The sequence below is a fragment of the Camellia sinensis genome, chromosome 1 (genome assembly GCF_055761805.1).
Source record: "Camellia sinensis isolate YWXY chromosome 1, ASM5576180v1, whole genome shotgun sequence".
Taxonomy (NCBI): domain Eukaryota; kingdom Viridiplantae; phylum Streptophyta; class Magnoliopsida; order Ericales; family Theaceae; genus Camellia; species Camellia sinensis.
Genome location: NC_138961.1, coordinates 30,359,790 through 30,365,013, shown reverse-complemented (window position 1 = coordinate 30,365,013; position 5,224 = coordinate 30,359,790). Strand labels below are relative to the sequence as shown.

The 5,224-nt window shown below is 32.4% G+C and overlaps 1 long non-coding RNA gene across 1 annotated transcript; it reads right to left on the bottom strand.

Moving 5' to 3' along the window:
* Positions 1-668: 668 nt before the first annotated feature.
* Positions 669-4,877, bottom strand: LOC145789620 (uncharacterized). Its single transcript, XR_014327736.1, has 6 exons — positions 4,550-4,877; positions 4,335-4,460; positions 2,220-2,281; positions 2,059-2,110; positions 1,845-1,940; positions 669-911 (listed from the first exon to the last, which is right to left on the bottom strand). It is a non-coding gene; the product is annotated as an uncharacterized LOC145789620 (long non-coding RNA).
* Positions 4,878-5,224: the final 347 nt, after the last annotated feature.

Here is a 5,224-nt window from a genome sequence, read left to right as displayed (position 1 = left end):
GCAAAGGGCTTCACATTGAAGCAATGGGGTTATTACGATGAACAGCTTGAAAGTTTTGCAAATCACAAGAGTTTCATGCAACCGAAGAGCTTCATGGAACTGTGTACGTCAAAGGACCTAAACATGAGGCAAAAACATTGAATAAAAGATGAGAGAGAACACTACAAAAAAATTGATTTTTTGCGACGGCAAAACGCCGTCACAAATACCCCAAACGCCGTCTCAAAAGGTTTTTTGCGACGGTAAGTGACTTTTTGCGACGGCAAGTAGGGGGTCACAACAAAAAATTCTGTCGCAATTAACGCGTAAATATTTGAGTTTTTTTTAGACGGCAGTGTATTGCCGTCGCTAAAAAGGTCTTTTGCGACGGCAAAAAATACCGTCGCTAAAGGTTTATTTGAGACAGCACCTGAGCATCGCTAAAGAACTATTGGCGACGGCAATAACACCGTCGCTAAAGGCCTTTCGTTTCAACCAATTCCCTATCTTTTGCGACGGTAAAGGTGCCGTCGCAAAAAACCCTAGTCCAATTTTTTTTTTGAGACGGTGTGCGCTGCCATCTCAAAAAAAAAAAATTATATTAAAATTATTAAAAATATGAAAATAACTATAAAAAAACCGATAATTACATAATAATATAAATACATACATAAACAAAAGTTGGCACATAATGAAAATTCATAATGTTATTACATTCATAACAATACATAAATAAAAATTCATAACAATAGAAATTCTCCCACTACATAATATCGCATAATACATACATAATGTTGTTCACAAATTTAAATAACGTAAATCAAAACCAAAAGTTTTCATCTTGATTCTTCTGTGGGTTACAAAAACAAAAGTTGGTCAAAATCTTTATACGCCCGCATTCCACAAGAAGCAAACTGCTACTCAGGAAATATCTGAAAATAACAAAATAAAAATAATTAATGACAATATAATGGTGTTAATATTTTAATTACAAAAAAATATAAAAAAATTAACTATTTTTAGTTTGTTGGAGTAGTTAGTTAAGTGAAGGTTTCTATTTATAGGCACAATGAAATATAGTTTTCTTCATTCTAATCAATAGCAGTATAGAATATGTTACTATGAATGGTTTTTAGCTGAAAGTGGAATGCTAAATCATTTCAAGCCAACCCCACAACCACCACCACTAACCCATATCGACAACATCAAATCAAAAAGCTAGGTAGTGAAAAAAATTATCAAAAGCCCAGATTGATCTCAGATTGTTGGTGCATCTTTCAGCTCCATAAAATGAGGATCTCTATAAGGGCTCCATTTTCTAATTCAACGCTGCATTACTGATTAATACACAATGATTGTCGAACAAGCACAAATAATTTAACAGGATAGGTTAGGCACGGTAATCTCTGGAAGTTTCAAGTAATACAGGTTGACACACGGTTTAAAATTTTAACTCATATCCTAACAAAATAGTATGAGAAGTTGACTGCAAGCTACTCCCATAGTTCTGAGAACTCGTATACAAAACATTATAGCCGCCTTCAATAGCATTAACACATGAAATGTTGGAATATATTAAAATGAATACTAGGGCGAATCATGAACGAAAAAGAAAATATATACTTATCTATTTACAAACTAAAAGAAACGGGTCCTTGCTATATACTTGACAGAACGCTAAATACAAAAGGTCCAATGATAATAATATAGTACAAGCAAAGTGAGAAGATAATAATAAAATCATGTACAAGAATAATTTTACCAAGGGTTTGCACGTATGGAGCTATGCAGCAATCTTGAAACATTCCTACACAACATACTGAACCGCTAAATGTTTAATAAAGTCTGTTGGTCATTGAAATCACCTTATTGTTTTCTTTTCTTTTATTTTTTCCATTTTAGTTAGTGTAGTGGAATCGACTATATTTTTCTTCAATGCCAATTGGGGAATAAGATCATACCTGAAACAGAGATATAATAGTAGTCTATAATCTGTTCAACAAAAATTAAAACCAAAAACAAAAAACAAAACAAATATGCCATAATTTATATGAAACAAGAATAGGGTAAGAAATCAACATGAGCATTGTCAGTTTTATATTTCTGAAGCTCCTCTTGGGCACATATTAGCCTGCATAAAAAATTAAAAGAAAATTTTAAAAGAAAAACAATGTTCAAAAGCTATGAGATTTTTTATAACATTGTGATGTATAATGTCGTGTGTTTATGATTATAAAAACCTCCATTGCAAATCAGTTATTTCCTGAAGTAGTTCCTTCTCCCTATCGTGAGTCGCCTCTAGCTGCAACCAAACAACAAATGTACACAAAACAAACTACCTTATGTATTTCAAATCAAAAAAACAATGGAAGAAGATAAGTTGAAATAGAAGATATATAAATATATATATGTATTATAGTAAGATCCTTGTAGCTAAAAAGAAAATTCTTAGCATAATTTCAAATAACTAGTTTTATATAATTATTTCAAAACCATCGTGATAAAGCTAACTCAATCTTGAAATTCACAAATAAACTATCATATCTAAATTTGAGTTATTGTCCTTCGATGATTAAGGTCAAATCCCATGATTTGAAATCCACATCTATCCAAACGGAACCTAGGGGTTGTCAAATTTTAGCTATAGCTAAACCTCACACCAAATTTGCACAAAGTTTAGCAATGACAGCATAAGGTTTAAATAGCCATTGGAGAGCTCAAATTTGAGTTCCATGCTATTTTTTGAGAACAAGCCTTTCATCATACCATTGGAGAAGCTCAAACTAAACAAAATAGTGATGTTTTGACAAATATCTGTTCATGTTATTCTCATTTCCCAGCTAAAAAAAAGGGTGGAAAATCAGCTTCCCTTTCCTTTTCTTTTACCCCACAAATCAAAGATCCAAACACAACCGAAATGTTCAATTATGGGAGTTTCCTAAAGCCAATGACCACAAGTGACCCAAAATACTCATTAGATGAAGCAACAAGCTCAACTTCAAGAATAACATGATCAACCTTGTTCATGAATACCATATCTCTATACCAATGTTACCTGCTACACAAATCATTCATTCATGATAAATACGAAAATGACAATGGTATTCCACATGTACTAAAATTTAAGTATATCTAAGCATGAGAGCAATTTTTTCTTTACAGTTAGGCATCCAACAAAATGTACTCTTTTATCATTCAAATTAATTAGGCAAAAACATAATTCTAGTACGATTACAGTCCATTTTCTTAAATTTATCCCATTAAAACTCCACTCTCAGGATTTTAATTTATTACATTTGATTTATTTTAGGGGGGGCAGGGGTTCAAACTTGGCCACTTAGTGCAAATAATGCAAAAGGTTAGGTTTATAGGCTCAAACTCTGTTTTATTTTTTTGGCAAAACTTTTGGGCATAAAGTTGTAGCCTTTGGATTCCAGACCCACATTTATCCTTCTTGTCAACCCAAGCTTTCACCACATTGAGCAATGTCCTATTATAGTATGGGTTTGACAGTTTACCATGACACCATTTGTGCTTCTTTTTAATTTTAATTTATTTATCTCTTGAACCCATGTAACATTCTTGGAAAACTTGATTGCAGTGCTATATTTTAGTGGCCATTTGAATTTAGTTTTTTTAACCACATGACGTGACCTAGTTTACAAATATATAAGAGATGTATTGAATTACAATCTAATTCATGTAACATGTAATGATAAATGCATATAAATTAGAAAAGAAAAAAAAAATTTATAGCATTGACACAAGTCCATATATTATTGAGCCTCTTATATAATTAATATTCTATAACGTAACAATCTCTATTAGTCAAGAGTCTTTTAAGAAACTAACTTCATTCCTTGGTGCATAATTAATAATTTTGTTAGATAATAATCAATATGGTTTTGAAATATCCTCTTATATTATTAATTAGTACAATACAAATGAATAGACATATGTATTCTATAGAAATTTCTTTCCTTGTCCTTTTTATGTCATGGTTTGCATGTTTGAAATTTATATTTCATTGTTACCCATTTTTAAGAAAGGATTCTAGCTTGCAATGCCTATGGGAAATAAACTGAGCCATTCCACTATCATGGTGGTAGAAAGCTCCGTCATACAATGCTCAACATTAAGTTTGAAGGTAGAAACTTATGCACTAAATCATCACAAGCAAATCGTAGAACTTACAGGTATGTAGAAAGGTAAGATCTTCATAAAAATGTAAATTCCCAAAGAAATTTAAGAGTGCATGTAGTGTACAGTGCTCCCGAACAATATGATAAAAAAGACAGCACCCACTACCCAAAAATAGAACACGTCCAGAAGCTTATCTATGCTAAATATCGTACCTCTCTCCTTTACTAGGAAGAAAACAAGCATCTGGAAAAATGAAACTGCCAGATGCACCTCTCCTCTGATGAGCTTGCATGGCCATGCCCTCAAAGATTCTTCCACTGACGTCCAAATAACATTATCTAGAAAATTAAAATCTCAGTAAACCCTAAACCCCCATATATATATATATATATATATTTCATAGATAGACGAAAATGTAAATTCATACCTCAACCATCTCCGCATTTCCAGCTCGTTCGAACAACCAGCAAGGAGAGAGAAGAAATGAGGAACTTCGAAGGGTCTGCCGCTCGCCGGAGAGAGAGAGAGAGAGAGAGACATAAGAAGAGATAAGGGATTTTTGAGATTGGGGATTTTGGTTCAAGAGATTAGAGATTTTGGGTTTGGAATGGGGGGGAACCCGAGCGGGAATGGAAAAAAGGAGGGGGAGGAATGAGAGGGGGAAGAGATTAGGGATTTTTGAGATTGGGGATTTTGGGTTTGGGGTGGGGGGAACCCGAGCGGGAATGGAAAAGGGGTGGAGGGGGAGCAGGAATGGAATTTTTTTTTTTTATTTTATTACAAATGAATATTTAAATAATAAATTGGCTCTTTTTTTTTTTTACAACAGAGGATGCCGTCGTTAAAAAAAATATTCTTTATTAAAATAAATTTTTTTATAGTTAACGATTTTTTTTTTTCATTTAGTAAGGTTGAAAATTTATTTGTTTCATATTTATTTTAATGAATAATTTTTTTTTATTTGGTAGAAGTAGGGATAATATTTTCTATTAAAATAAAGTTAATTTTTTGTGGTTAATGAAAAATATTTTTTTGCGATCCTTTTTTTTTTGTTACTAAAAATGAAGAACTAATTTTTTGTGGTAGAGGATAGGGAGTGGTA